This window comes from Eschrichtius robustus, chromosome X (genome assembly GCF_028021215.1).
Source record: "Eschrichtius robustus isolate mEscRob2 chromosome X, mEscRob2.pri, whole genome shotgun sequence".
Classification (NCBI taxonomy): Eukaryota; Metazoa; Chordata; class Mammalia; order Artiodactyla; family Eschrichtiidae; genus Eschrichtius; species Eschrichtius robustus.
The window spans coordinates 54349517-54365904 of NC_090845.1; the positions used below are offsets into that span (position 1 = coordinate 54349517).

Genomic DNA, 16388 nt, shown 5'->3' on the forward strand with positions numbered 1-16388 from the left:
CAATTTTGAGTTGACTTTTGTATATGATGTGGGATAAGGGTCCAATTCCATTCTTTTGCATGGGATATCCAGCTTTACCAGCATCATTTACTGAAGAGATTATCATTTGCTCATTGTGTGTTCTCAGCACACTTGTTAAAGGGTGAGTTGACTGTAAATGCATGGATTTACTTCTGGGGTCTTTATTCTGTTCCATTGATCTATATGTCTATCTTAACACCAGTACCATACGGTTTTAATATTTGTAGCTTTGTAATTGTAACTCATTTCTTAAATCACCCTTTAATATAGGCAAAATAAAGCCTTCTAAAGGCTCAGGTCAGCTTTCTTGGCTACTTTTGTTTGCCCATGTGGCTTGTTCTAGAAATGTAGAATTTTAAAGTGTTTTCTAGGTTCATGTAATGGACCAGCCACAAATTTTGGCCTTGTCTCCAGTAGGGAGTTAAATCTTTGACTGAAAATGAGAGCTATCAACTGATTGCAAAGAATTCAGTGCTGCTATTTTCACCTTTTTAGAAGTTATTTTCCCAATGCAGCAGTTATCAAGGTCTCATTACTTTTGTATGCACTTACTTAACAAGTGGCACTTGCTATGGGGAAGTTGCTCTGTAATTGTTGTTTTAACCTAAAGCAATACAATGGTCTCATTTATTTGTCTTGTTCAGCAACACAAGTCTAGCTACTTCCTAAAATATAGTCAAAGGAAACCCTCTTCCTGTGCCATATCAGAATGTTGTTTATTTATTCTGTTTTATTGTGAGAAGTTTAAAAACAATGGAACCAAACTAAAAGTATATATGTATAGCTGATTCACTTTGTTATAAAGCAGAAACTAACACACCATTGTAAAGCAATTATACTCCAATAAAGATGTTAAAAAAATAATAAGGGAGGGAGATATAAAACTTTTGCAAGGCATAATTTCAGTTTGAGGTTTAATATAGACAAGGATGACTTTGAGTTTTTTAAATGGTCAGATTATGCACAAAATTTTCTGAAACTTAATATTTTAACAATACAAGATAGATAACAAAATGGCTGTGTTTGCTTGCAAAAGGGCTATATAACTCAAAATTGTAAAGAAAACACTCTGGTAGGACAGTAGTTGGGAGATGTTACTCAAAATATTCAAGTAGATATAATAGGAACTCTTTATTATGTTTAAAGTTAGCTCTCCAACAATGCTGCGTCAGCCAAGTCTTTTGTTTATACCATGTATGACCTAAGAATCTAATAATGTCAAGAATATGGAAGAAAGTTCAGAGGAAGAAAGTCAAGAGTATTTGACAATGGCTAATACTGTAGGCATAAACATTTATAATACCATAATAATTTTCTTTATAAAAGCCACCTTGATTATGCACCAATGTGACAGATTAGGGAAATGCACTGTAGCTATATTACTGGATAGTTCAGTATGTGTGTGATTTCACACGCTCTCTTTTGTCAATATTTAAAACAATCTACACAGGGAGTAAATTCCCCTTGTTCATAAATCTCAAGTAAAATAGAGAAAGAGAAAATTGGATAAAGGTAAGGGCTTTCTAGCTGCTTCTTACAGTCTCGTGTGCCATTTTGCCTTGGTTACTGTCATTGGCTTTAAATAACGTGTTGCTCTGTTTATTCTATGTCTGCCTGCTTTTTTTTGATGAATGTTGGAACTTAAAAATGTATAGGAAGATCCAAACAAAACAAAACAAAACAAATAAAGCCCTCTACATGTATTTTGAGGAATTTAAACCTGTCACAATGCTATATAAATCTACAAGGAACTCAAAACCCTTAAAAATATTTTTGAGCCAAGAACAACCCTTTCAGGAATCAGGAAGTTAAGGACATTTTCAGTATTTTAAATTTGGAATAGTTCATGCTAAAAAAAGTGTGTAGGGAAATATTCTTGCATTCCTGAAATTTTACTAGTTTTTCTTTCTTAAGAATATGTTTTAAACCTAATTAAGCCAATGTCAATTTATTTGGAAAGGTGGTTCTTCCACTATGGCATCAAAAACCAGAAAAATTACATATGACTTCTTATATTGTTTTGCAAAAGACATTAATATAAAAGTTGATATTCTTCTATAGTTTCACTGTGCCAATAATAATAGGAATAAGGCTATCTCAAATGTATATGCTTTGCTCTATAAAAGGTGTCAAAGATAAACAAACCTAGACTCTAGTTAAAGTGGTAAGGACAGATTTTTTTCCTCAGTTTTATTGTGATATAATTGACATGTAGCAATGCATAAATTTAAGGTGTACAACATAATGACTTGACTTTCATATATTGTGAAATGATTACTGCAATAAGTTTAGTTAACATCCACCATCTCATATACAAAAAAACTCAAAAAGAAAAAGAAGAAAAAAACATTTTTTTCCCTTGTGATGGAAATTCTTGGAATCTACTCTCTTAACAACTTTCAAACAAACTAATACAGCAGTGTTAACTATAGTCATCAGGTTGTACATTACACCCCCAGAACTTATTCATCTCATAACTGGAAGTCTGTAACTTTTGATGACTTTTACCCAATTCCCCCCACCCCTTATCCCCCACTAACCACAAATCTGATCTCTTTTTCTATGAGTTTGTACCTATGACAGATATATTCATCTGTCATTGGACACTGAGGTTATTTCCATGTCTTGTCTATTGTAAACAATGCTGCTATGAACATGGGGTGTGCAGCTATCTCTTCGACATAGTGTTTTTATATCCTTCAGATATATTCCCAGAAGTGAAATTACCAGATCATATGGTAGTTCTATTTTTAATTTTTTGAAGAATCTGCATACTATTTTTCATAATGGCTGTAACAATTTACAATTCCACTAACAGTGCACAAGCGTTCCCTTTTCTCCATATCCTTGCTGGCATTTGCTATTTTTTGTCTTTAATAACAGTTATTTTAACATGGCATGAGGAGATATTGTGGTTTTTACTTGCATTTCCATAATTATCACTAATGTTGGGCACCTTTCATGTGCCTATTGGCCATTCATATATTTTCTTTGGAAAAATGTCTATTCAGGTCTTTTGCCCGTTTTTTATTTTTTTTTTATTTTATTTGCTACTGAGTTGTATGAGTTATTTGTATATTTTGGATGGTAATTCCTTATCAGATATATGTTTTGCAAATATTTTTCTCATTCCATACATTTTCTTTTCTTTTAGCTGATCATGTATTTTGGTGTCCAGAATCTTTTTAATTTGATGTAGTCCCACTTGTTTAATTTTGATTTTGTTGCTTGAGCTTTAGGTGTCATATCCAAAAAATCATTGTCAAGACCCATTTCAAGGAGCTTTTTCTTCTGTTTTCTTCTAGAAGTTTTATGGTTTCCAGTCTTACATTTAAGTCTTTAGCCCATTTCAAGTTAATTTTTGTGAGTGGTATGATACAGTAGTAGTTTTATTCTTTTACAGTGAATATCCATTTTTTTCCCAGCACCATTTATTTTAGAGATTGTCTTTTAAATTATGAATATAGTATTGCAATAAATAAAAGAGTCCAGTGTTAACTAAACTCAAATTTGATTTGTGCAGAGGTAACAGGGTATTTTAAAAGGAGAATGAGGGAATAGAAAGGGGATTGAGTAGAGGCTTAATAGAGTTAGGAAAATGAAAAATTACAAAAAAAGGGAAAGGATTGGGTTAATCCATGTGAAATCTACCTGGATTTGTTAACTGGTGCTTCTTGAAGTTAGATTCCTTCCCTCCCACACAGATCTGGAGACAGGTCTTCCATTTTAAGGTTTTGACTGAAAAAACAGTAAATTTTTTGAGAAGCTTTTTGTTTTCTCAAGCAGGCACTTTAAGGGGGACAAGAGTCATCCTAGGGATGTAGCCTGGAGCTGTTAGAAACTATGTTAGTATTTATTCAAGTGTTTTTATAGGCCAACGTTGAGGTCTAGTTGATAAGAGGGCCCAGAGGAGCCTGGCTAGAGTTTGGTTGAGGAGATATTCTTTGTCAAAGGTCTTGTAAGTAAATATATATTTCATATGAATAACTTCACCACGAGCAAGTACTTCAATTTGTAAAGTACTTCAAATGATAGACATTCCTTTGTTCCATATCTCTCCTGGGAACTGAGCAGTAAACAAAACAGACAGTCCTTGCTCTCAAGGAGTTCATATTCTAGCGAAGGGACAAACTGATAAGCAAATAAACAAGTAAGTATATAATATAATATCAGGTTGTAATAAGAATTATGAAAAATAAGAGAGGTAAGGGAAAAGAGATAGATGTGATGCGGGTAGTCAGTATTACAAAGGACCATAAAAATTACATTTGAAGTGAATGGAGTCTGCCATAGGAAGATCTGGTGGAAATATATCCCAGGCAATTGGAACAGTGAATGCAAAAGCTCTGAGGCTGGTGTGAACTCAGTGTTTTAGAGAACAGAAAGGCCCACTAGCTGGAATAAATTGAGCAAGGAGGATAGCATTACAACCTATAGTCAGCAGGCGATCAAGCACCAGATCATAGACGGCCTTGTAGGCTTGTCACATGTGTGTCAAATTCATCAAAACTGACAACCAGGATTTGTTATCTGAGGTGATGGACATGAGGGAGTTCATCCTCCCACATGGTGGGTTGATGTGAAACTTTGTTCAATAAGGAGGTAAACCCATAAACACAGAGTACTAGACAATGAGTTATGTATGTATTATGGATGATAATGAACTACTGTAACTCTGATTCTTCAGGAAGCCTAGTCTTAGAAATGCTTAGGCCCAGGAAGACTAGATGGTTGCAAAAATGGTTCCCATGATACCTAAGTTTTCTGTGCAATTTAATAATAAATCTTCTTCCTTGAAGGTAATCTGGGCAAGCATAAGTAATCTTTGTGATTTTAAGTGGTCTATCACAGGCCACCTTGTATGGTTTACTGGTCCTCTATTTTTTATTCTGTATGTATGTACTTTTCTGTTATTTAATTAGGATAAAAATGATGGTCTCCAAGAATTTTAGTTTCTCTCTGCTTGCCTAACATAGTGCTTTGATTAGGCAGCTGCAGAAGTCTAGCAGAAAAGAGGCCTAGAGCAGATTTGAAGGTCATTTGGGTAACCAAATAGACTATAAATAAACAAATACATGGATAGTTAATTACCTTAGAAATCTCTCCAGATGATGAATGTCAAATGGCCCAAGTAAGTGCAGTTATAATTGGCATATAAGTGAAAGAATTTTGATATAAGTCCCAGACAGCATTCCGCAACTATCAATATTTAAAAGAAAGTCTTTGTTAGCCAGTGCTACGGTCTGATTTATTTTATAATTTTTTTTCAATTTTCAGAAATGTCCTTTTCCAAATGGTTTAAACATAAGTACTGGGGTTTTTGTCTACTGAATGATTTCAATGTAAGAGAGAATATGTATATCTACAGGCCTTGCATTCAACTTTACACCATAATATTTTAAAGCTAATAACTGGACAGTAAAACAATTTTCTCTATGCTATGACTAATTTTTTGTCACCAATTTGCTGTGATTTCTCTCTGCAGTGAAGACTATACCTTACTTTTATAGTACAGTGCTTTTGGATCCCTTCTAACACGATGTGTGGTAAAACAGTCTAAATAATTACAGATTTCTAAACACTATGATAAACAGAAAATTAATAAAACATCCTAATGTACAACAATAGGACAATTTTGAAGTAAATTCTAGTATATTAATTCAATATCATATCCTATAACTATTAAATTTATGTTGAAAAATAACTAATCCCAACTTGAGAAAATTTTAAAAAGATAAATTTGTATGTATATTATAATCATAATTATGTAAAAAGGAAAATTTTTAAGTATTTAAAGAATGGGAGAAAATACAGTGGAGTTCAATTTAATGTTAATAGTGATTCTGTGATGCAGAACTATGAGTGTTTTTTCTTCCTTCTACTTGTTTTAACTTTTAAAATTTTGTATAATTAGGATATTTTGCTTTATAGGGGAGAAAAACAAAATCTTTAATCAAAACGTAGAAAGTCTAAGGATACCTTTCTTCCTAAACACACTAATTTATGATCTGAGGCTCATATGGTTTTGTTGCCTACCTATAAACTGGATTGCACATTTTGTTATTCCTTACCAAATCCTCAATTCTTCTAGTTTCCTCCAACATCTAGATACAACTCTCCAAACTAATGTTACTAATTTTTCTCCCTCTCCATTGACTTGGCATCATTAATAACTAAAACCAGATTGCTCAGATCCTTATTAGGACTATCTAAAGAAGATCTGTGAGCAGAAGTTTAATATCTGGAAATCTTCTCCCAACATCTAGAAATCTCAACTTGCTGTCCTCTGGACACAGAAAATGAGTTTATAGTCTGCTCTAGCCATTAATATTTGCTTTTCTTTTCATAACCCACAGCATCATTGAAATGGGTTTATAGTCTGCTCTAGCCATTAATCTTTGTCTTTCTTTTCATAACCTACAACATCAGTGAAATGCCTGGTGGTTTACACTATGTAGCAAATGTCCTCTACTACCAAGTCCCAACAGATAGTTCAGCTGGCCTTTACTGAATGAAAGGTGACCAAATGAAAAACTCATATTGTTCAAAAGAAAGAAGAATTTATCTTCTGTCCTTGAACAAGAGGAGGAACTGACAAAGACTCTCCCATTGACTAGACTTTAGATAGACTCCTCTGAGTCCTTTTTCAAACTAGGCCTCATCCTTGGGCCCTGTATTTGGCCTGCCTAGTCCAGTTGTAGCAAAAATCCTGCTAAGTCAGTTTAGAGACGATCCGCCACCCTTGATATCTGATCACCCTGGCCTTCTTTTAGCACTAATCCTGTTAAGTTGGTTTAGGAAGAAATCTCCTACCCTTAATGTATTATTTTAGTAATACTCCATTTAATGATCCCCTCATTCTGCTCACTAGCTATAAATCCCCAGTGTCTTAGCTATATTCAGAGTTGCGGCTGATCTCTCTCCTTTATTTTGATAGTCTTGACAACGATAGCAAATATCCTGAATAAAGTCTTCCTTACTGTTTTAACAAATATAAAAATATCTTTTCTTTAATTAAAACAAAAGAATATCACAGAAAGTTGTATACTTAATTTATTCTGAAGGAGAATAAATAAACTGTGACTTTGAGTTCACACTGAACATATTGTAATGAATAAGAATGTGTGTACTAATCAATACTAAAGTGGGAAACACAGGAAAAAATTTTATGATTCCAAAATTAAGAATTTTTCTAGAACAAAAGTTGGAAAATTATCGCAGATGCATTCTAAGATAGTCATTCAGAAAAATCATTGAAGGGCAAGAGGTAGGACTGAACCAAATCACAAAATTCTACCTGGTGCCAGAAACTTTCTACATGGTATTAATTAAAGTCTTGGTTTTGACAAACAGATAGCCACAAAATGTAGGCAAACAACCTTTTTAAGTTAATGTGTCCTAGGTTATTTTCCATAATGTTTACTCAAGTTACTTTCTTTCCCTAATTAACTCAGAAACTCATTTTATATAACATTTGATATCATTTATATCTCATGAAATTCAAGTTCGCCTTTATTAAAAATGCTGTGACATACATACTTATGTATGTCATATGTGTTCATCCAAGATAGGGAAAGGCCATTCTTATTAACATGTTGCTATTCTTAGTAATTAACTCCAAAAAAAGCTTAATTTTTGGATAGAGATTCTTCTTTATCCTCAACTGTCAAATCATGCAAAGAAGGTGAAACTAAATTAATTAAATGTACACCCTAAATGTGTTCAGAATACAGTGGGAAGTGCTGATTAAATCTGGTGAAGTGCCATGCATTTAAATGTGGCTCATGAAGAAAAAAAGAAAAAGGAGATCAACTTGAAGTTTCCAATGATATAAGGGGCAAAACAGGAAAGAATTAACTGGAGAGTGATGGGGTTCAGGAAGTGCTATCCCAAAATATGGCAGCTTGCCATATTGAATATTTTAAGGTGAAAAAGTTTGATAAAATGGCAGAAGCAGGAAGTCACTCTGACTCCCCCCACTTCTCTGAAACAGGACATAAAACCCTCATGTGAGAGATGCCCTACCTACACTACGAGGAAAGGACCATCCATAGCTCCAAAGACAAAAGGACACCAAGAACAGCTTTGCCAAGACTCCCCCAGTTTACTACAATTACATCATACTTTTTAACCTATAATATTCCTCCTTGACTGTGTACTCTTCATCAAACATAGCATAAAATATGCATGTCTAAATGTTTCTTTTGGTCTTCATTTCCTTATGAAGTCTCCAGTCTCATGTGAAACTTATACTGAATAAATTTGTATGCTTTTTACCTGTTAATCTATATTTGTCAGTTTAATTGTCAAACCCAGCCAGGGACCCTAAGAGGGTTGAGGAAAAACTTTTCCTCCCTTAGAGTTTCTGGTAACTATGAAGGGACTCCATCATCTGGAGACACCTTGCTTGGTCCAGAAGCTGCAGTCAGAGATCTTGGACCTCTGGCAACAGCTGGCAGTAGGTAAGAATTCTTACGATGTCAGTCTTTCATATCTCTGCCTGTGGGGACCAGTTGAGCAAGTGTGGTAAAAGTCTTTTCTTTCCCAAATTAAGATTAGCAAAAAAAATTGTGAGAATTAGTTCTTTGATTTGTAACTCCTGTGAATTTGGTTTGAGGGGTACCCATTGATTATTTTCCTCCTGGGAACAGCTATTGTTTTCCTATTTATCTCTCATTTTGTGCTCTGAGGACTCAACTTGGCTTTCCACGTGTTGGGGCATGCAAGTATTGGTTCTTGCATGTGCAGGTGGCTAACTGTCAGATTCAAGGCCCCAAGAATGTGGCTGGACAAAACATGTGGGTTGCACCCTATTTGCAACTAAAGTCCTACTGACAATTGCCAGCTCTTAGGGAGTTAAGTCTTTCTTTCTTTTGGCTATCTTGGGAGTGGGTCTGGATCTTGGGAAGCCTTCACATTTGCACCCTCTTTGGGACAACTTTTGCATCCATAATTAGTTATTGGTTTTGGTTTTGAGTCACCTGATAGGTAAAACTTTAGTTTAAATACTTGAAAGGAATTTTTAAAGGAGCTCTATGTCTGATGTTGGCCAAATTGGAGGCTGATATTCAGAGCCTGATAGAAATATATTTTTAAAATTATTCCCCCCAAGCTAAAATAGAGCTATGTACTTACAGGGAAAAGAAAACATTGTGAAGCCTTTGTGGGAGGATTTATTAAATCATTGCAAAGACACACAACTCTAAATCTAAAACACAGGAGTCTTTTATCCATCTTAGCTTGATCTTTTCTCCCTTATATAACGATAATGTAGCTGGATGAACGGGTCAGCCCCTTGATATCATTCAGGCTGTGAGTCAATTATTTGAGGAATTAAAAAACAACTGTCCTGAGCACGCTGCGGCCGCGTCAGTCCGGTGCGACCTGCACCCGCCTGGCCGGTCGCCCTGCCCGCGCCCGAGTCAAGGCCATGGCGGCCTCGCTTCTGCTGCGGCAAGGAGGAGCAGGGGGGCTGAAGACTGTGCTCCTAGAAGCAGGAGTGTTTCTAGGACTTGTTTCTACAGTTTCTCTCTCTGCAGAATCATGAAAGAATGAAAAGGGATTGCCACCGAATCCCAAGAAGCAAAGTCCACCAAAAAAGTCCGCGCCAGCCGCCACCCCAGCTGAGCTGTTTGACAACACCACCTACAAGAATCTCCAGCATCATGATTACAGCACGTACACCTTCTTGGACCTAAACCTGGAGCTTTCGAAGTTCAGGATGGTTCAGCCCTCTTCAGGAGGAGAGTCACCTCGCCACTGAGAGCTCAGCTTAAAACTTAACCTTCAGTGTCTTTCTACATTCTTGGCAAAAATAAAATCCGCTTAGCAGTCCTGAAAAAAAAAAAAAAAAACAAAAAACAAAATACAGCTGTCCTTTTCTTACAAATCTTTAAAAAAAAACCTAAAAAGCAGTTCTAGAAGAAATTCAAAGTCCACCTGATGCTTATCTATCCCCAAACTTCCTCTACTCACCTAAAAATGCTTGCAGATATTGTAAAAGATCAAGACATTGGAAACATAATTAATTGTCCTGCACTTAAGAAAAAGAAGGAACATTTGAATAATAATTACCTTAGACATGTGATAATAGGCAAATATGCCCCCAAACTCCTTTCTGGAGAAAACTTACATCCTTTCTCTGTGACTTTGAGATGTAAATTTTCTACCATGTCTTCTCTAGGCCCTGAAAGCCATCTCTCTCTTTTCTTTTTTTTTAATTTGATAGATGTATATTTTTTATTTATTTAGTTATTTAGTTATAAAACATCTTTATTGGAGTATAATTGCTTTACAATGTTGTGTTAGTTTCTGCTGAAATACAAACTTCAGGGAGATGATTCTCATCAGAAGGAAAAAAGAAAGCAAAAAGCTATTTGGAAACTAAACACATGAAAAATCTTAAAAGTCTCCACAAATATTGGTAAATAGTTACCTATTTACCATTTGTGTCAGAAACAAATGGTTTGAATAAAAATATAAAGAGGAAATAAACTAATGAGCTTTATGTTAATATACCTGACACACAGCTAAAATTATAACAAGATCTCTGTTTATGTCTGCATGTTTATCTGTCTTATATGTATGCATAAAATCCCTTTAAAAAGTTCTACTAAAATCGGCTTAGATTTAAATGAGCTATCATATAAATTAGGTGTTTTTAAAACTCTCAGAAATATATAAACTACCCCCAAATTTTTAAGTTCACATAATCTGGGATAATCTTTGGTAAATAGAGGTAGTTTTTAAATTGTTGGGGTGAAAAAGGCATGCCTTTAAGTTCTCAGCATTAAATATAATACAAACATACAATTTTCTTCTACCTAGGTTGACTAGTCAAACGAGCTTATGCTATTTCTATTAAATATTTAAGATTTTAAAACTATAAAGCCAACCTATGAATTGCTTGATGCATGTCAAGGGTGACAGTAAACAGAGGGAGATACAGTGAGAGAGTGAGAAGAACCATATGTTTAACATTTTAGCTTCTGTGCTTCTGTACTTTTTTGATACTGCCTGATTTGTCAACAAGAAAAATAAGATAATAGCTAGTTTTGTTTAATATCACATGAAATTTTCATGAACAATTCAGGCATAATTAAGAACAAATGAATTAAATAGATGTAAGTTTATAAATGAACTTTTAAACAATAATTATGCTTTATGATATATCTACTTAAAAATAGTTTCAAAAATATGTTAATAACTTGAAATCTTAAAGCTATACTAACATAAATTAAATGATGGATATTCATTAAATATCTAGAACATTTCAAATCGAGAAAAAATATTGAAACATCAACTGCTGAACATAAGCTTATCTAATTTGACATCTTGTTTTATATGGTATAGAAAAAATATATATGAGTGCATTAATAAACATGAGAAAATGTACTATGAAAAGACATATGCCATTAGAAATTATGAAATGATATATTCATATATTTGCTACAGGATGATACTATGTGGCAGGCAATTCAAAATTCGTAGTTTTCTCTGTAAAAGAAAGATTAGTAATGGATAAAATTCTAATCAATGTATGTAAATAAAACCATTAGGAATGATAGAGTAAACTTTTTAAAAACTCTATATACAAGGAAAGTAAGATATTTTTGAATAAGAAATCTATAAAAGACATGTTTTTGTTAAGGGAAAAAGAGTAATTTTGTCCTAAAGTAGAATCAGTGGTTGGTCCCGAATGAGAAAGAGAAAAAGAGTAGGACAAAAACTGAATGGATATTATAAATAAAAGTTGTAGAAGGAATCTTGGAAAATAAACCTTCATCCTGTGTGTTCAGAGCTGGCTAAGAATGGATGGACTCATTTATAAGTTTTCTTTAATATTAGCCTTAGTATTAATGGTACACTAATAAAGAAAAAGAACAATTATATGATTTTCTCTCCATTAAAATGATAGTTGTCTCAGATTATTGATCTGCTCTTAATAAGAAATTGTAAAGAAAATAATTTTTTTCATTATCTTTTAAGTAATCTGCCTGGGAAGCCAAGAGTTTCTGTCTTAAAATAATTTCCCATGTTTCATGTTGTCTTTATCAGGTCTTAGAATACTTAAGAAAACTGAAGCTCCAAAATGTTAAAGAACTAAGCTTCTGTTTTGTTTTGCTTTTAAAATTATGTAATATACTCTATTTACCATTGAATATTACCACTTTTGTTAAATAGATAACTAAGTATTGTTTCATAGTAACCTGTGATTGTATTTAGTCAAGTTCTCAAATTTTTTGACATTTTTGACAACTTCCCCAAATCAAATTCTAAATGCAGTCTTTTTTCTTTTTTAAACATCTTTATTGGAGTATAATTGCTTTACAATGTCTGTTAGTGTGTTAGTTTCTGCTTTATAACAAAGTGAATCAGTTATACATATACATATATCACCATATCTCTTCCCTCTTGCATCTCCCTCCCTCCCACCCTCCCTATCCCATCCCTTAGGTGGTCACAAAGCACCTAGCTGATCTCCCTGTGCTATGCGGCTGTTTCCAACTAGCTATCTATTTTACATTTGGTAGTGTATATGAGTCTATGCCACTCTCTCACTTTGTCCCAGGTTACACTTCCCCCTCCCCGTATCCTCAAGTCCATTCTCTAGTAGGTCTGTGTCATTATTCCAGTCCTGCCCCTGGGTTTTTCATGACTTTTTTTTTTTATCCCTTAGATTCCATATATATGTGTTAGCATACTGTATTTGTTTTTCTCTTTCTGACTTACTTCACTCCGTATGACAGTCTCTAACTCCATCCACCTCACTACAAATAACTCCATTTCGTTTCTTGTTATGGCTGAGAAATATTCCATTGTATATATGTGCCACATCTTCTTTATCCATTCATCTGATGATGGACATTTACGTTGCTTCCATGTCCTGGCTATTGTAAATAGAGCTGCAATGAACATTTTGGTACATTACTCTTTTTGAATTATGGTTTTCTCAGGGTATTTGCCCAGTAGTGGGATTGCTGGTTCGTATGGTAGTTCTATTTTTAGTTTTTTAAGGAACTTCCATACTGTTCTCCATCGTGGCTGTATCGATTTACATTCCCACCAACAGTGCAAGAGTGCTCCCTTTTCTCCACACCCTCTCCAGCATTTATTGTTTCTAGATTTCTTGATGATGGCCATTCTGACCGGTGTGAGATGATATCTCATTGTAGTTTTGATTTACATTTCTCTAATGATTAACGATGATGAGCATTCTTTCATGAGTTTGTGGGCAATCAGTATATCTTCTTCGGAGAAATGTCTATTTAGGTCTTCTGCCCAGTTTTGGATTGGGTTGATTATTTTTTTGTTATTGAGCTGCATGAGCTGCTTGTAAATCTTGGAGATTAATCCTTTGTCAGTTACTTCATTTGCAAATATGTTCTCCCATTCTGAGGGTTGTCTTTCTGTCTTGTTTATGGTTTCCTTTCCTGTGCAAAAGCTTATAAGTTTCATTAGGCCCCATTAGTTTATTCTTCTTTTTATTTCCATTTCTCTAAGAGTTGGGTCAAAAAGGATCTTGCTGTGATTTACGTCATACACTGTTCTGCCTATGTTTTCCGATAAGAGCTTGATAGTGTCTGGCCTTACATTTAGGTCTTTAATCCATTTTGAGTTTATTTTTGTGTATGGTGTTAGGGAGTGTTCTAATTTCATACTTTTACACGTACCTGTCCAGTTTCCACAGCACCACTTATTGAAGAGGCTGTCTTTTCTCCACTGTATATGCTTGCCTCCTTTATCAAAGATAAGGTGACCATATGTGCGTGGATTTATCTCTGGGCTTTCTATCCTGTTCCGTTGATCTATGTTTCTGTTTTTGTGCCAGTACCATACTCTCTTGATTACTGTAGCTTTGTAGTATAGTCTGAAGTCAGGGAGCCTGATTCCTCCAGCTCCATTTTTCTTTCTCAAGATTGCTTTGGCTATTCGGGATCTTTTGTGTTTCCATACAAATTGTGAAATTTTTTGTTCTAGTTCTGTGAAAAATGCCAGTGGTAGTTTGATAGGGATTGCATTGAATCTGTAGATTGCTTTAGATAATAGAGTCAGTTTCACAATGTTGATTCTTCCAATCCAGGAACATGGTATATCTCTCCATCTATTTGTATCATCTTTAATTTCTTTTATCAGTGTCTTATAATTTTCTGCATACAGGTCTTTTGTCTCCTTAGGTAGGTTTATGCCAAGATATTTTATTCTTATTCTTGCAATGGTACATGGGAGTATTTTCTTAATTTCACTTTCAGATTTTTCATCATTAGTGTATAGGAATGCAAGAGATTTCTGTGCATTAATTTTGTATCCTGCTACTTTACCAAATTCATTGATTAGCTCTAGTAGTTTTCTGGTAGCATCTTTAAGATACTCTGTGTATAGTATCATGTCATCTGCAAACAGTGACAGCTTTACTTCTTCTTTTCCGATTTGGATTCAGTTTATTTCTTTTTCTCCTCTGATTGCTGTGGCTAAAACTTCCAAAACTATGTTGAATAATAGTGGTGAGAGTGGACAACCTTGTCTTGCTCCTGATCTTAGTGGAAATGGTTTCAGTTTTTCACCATTGAGGACGATGTTGGCTCTGGGATTGTCATCTATAGCCTTTATTATGTTGAGGAAAGTTCCCTCTATGTCTACTTTCTGCAGAGCTTTTATCATAAATGGGTGTTGAATTTTCTTGAAAGCTTTCTCTGCATTTATTGAGATGATCATATGGTTTTTCTCCTTCAGTTTGTTAATATGGTGTATCACGTTGATTGATTTCCCTATATTGAAGAATCCTTGCATTACTGGAATAAACCCCACTTGGTCATGCTGTATGATCCTAATAATGTGCTGTTGGATTATGTTGGCTAGTATTTTGTTGAGGATTTCTGCATCTATGTTCATCAGTGATACTGGCCGGTATTTTTTTTTTTGTGACATCTTTGTCTGGTTTTGGTTTTGGTATCAGGGTGATGGTGGACTTGTAGAATGAGTTGGGGAGTTTTCCTCCCTCTGTAATATTTTGAAAGAGTTTGAGAAGGATAGGTGTTAGCTCTTCTCTAAATGTTTGATAGAATTCACCTGTGAAGCCATCTGGTCCTGGGCTTTTGTTTGTTGGAAGATTTTTAATCACAGTTTCAATTTCAGTGCCTGTGATTGGTCTGTTCATATTTTCTATTTCTTCCTGATTCAGTCTCGGAAGGTTGTGAATTTCTAAGAATTTGTCCATTTCTTCCAGGTTGTCCATTGTATTGGCATAGAGTTGCTTGTAGTAATCTCTCATGATCCTTTGTGTTTCTGCAGTGTCAGTTGTTACTTCTCCTTTTTCATTTCTAATTCTATTGATTTGAGTCTTCTCCCCTTTTTTCTTGATGAGTCTGGCTAATGGTTTATCAATTTTGTTTATTTTCTCAAAGGACGAGCTTTTAGTTTTATTGAACTTTGCTATTGTTTCCTTCATTTCTTTTTCATTTATTTCTGATCTGATCTTTATGATTTCTTTCCTTCTGCTAATTTTGGGTTTTTTTGTTCTTCATTCTCTAATTGCTTTAGATGCAAGGTTAGGTTGTTTATTCGAGATGTTTCCTATTTCTTGAGGTAGGCTTCTATTGCTATAAACTTCCCTCTTAGAACTGCTTTTGCTGCATCCTATAGGTTTTGGATCTTCGTGTTTTCATTCTCATTTGTTTCTAGGTATTTTTTGATTTCCCGTTTGATTTCTTCAGTGATCACTTCGTTATTAAGTAGTGTATTGTGTAGCCTCCATGTGTTTGTATTTTTTACAGATCTTTTCCTGTAATTGATATCTAGTCTCATAGCATTGTGGTCGGAAAAGATACTTGATACGATTTCAATTTTCGTAAATTTACCAAGGCTTGATCTGTGACCCAAGATATGGTCTATCCTGGAGAATGTTCCATGAGCACTTGAGAAGGATGTGTATCCTGTTGTTTTGGATGGAATGTACTGTAAATATCACATAAGTCCCTGTTGTTTAATGTATCATTTAAAGCTTGTGTTTCCTTATTTAATTTCATTTTGGATGATCTGTCCATTGGTGAAAGTGGGGTGTTAAAGTCCCCTTCTATGATTGTGTTACTGTCTATTTCCCCTTTTATGGTTGTTAGTATTTGCCTTATGTATTGGGGTGCTCCTATGTTGGATGCATAAATATTTACAATTGTAATATCTTCCTCTTGAATCAATCCCTTCATCATTATATAGTGTCCTTCTTTGTCTCTTGTAATATTCTGTATTTTAAAGTCTGTTTTGTCTGATATGAGAATTGCTACTCCAGCTTTCTTTTGATTTCCATTTGCATGGAATATCCTTTTCCATCCCTTCACTTTCAGTCTATATGTGTCCCTAGGTCTGAAGCG

The 16388-nt window shown here is 34.5% G+C and overlaps 1 long non-coding RNA gene and 1 pseudogene across 1 annotated transcript in view; one reads left to right on the forward strand and one right to left on the reverse strand.

The window, feature by feature from the left end:
• LOC137756967 (uncharacterized) overlaps positions 1 to 16388 on the reverse strand; it is a 237953-nt gene that overhangs the window by 40219 nt on the left and 181346 nt on the right. The gene's annotated exons all lie outside the window — the stretch shown is intronic.
• LOC137756966 (NADH dehydrogenase [ubiquinone] flavoprotein 3, mitochondrial pseudogene) lies at positions 9452 to 9784 on the forward strand (annotated as a pseudogene).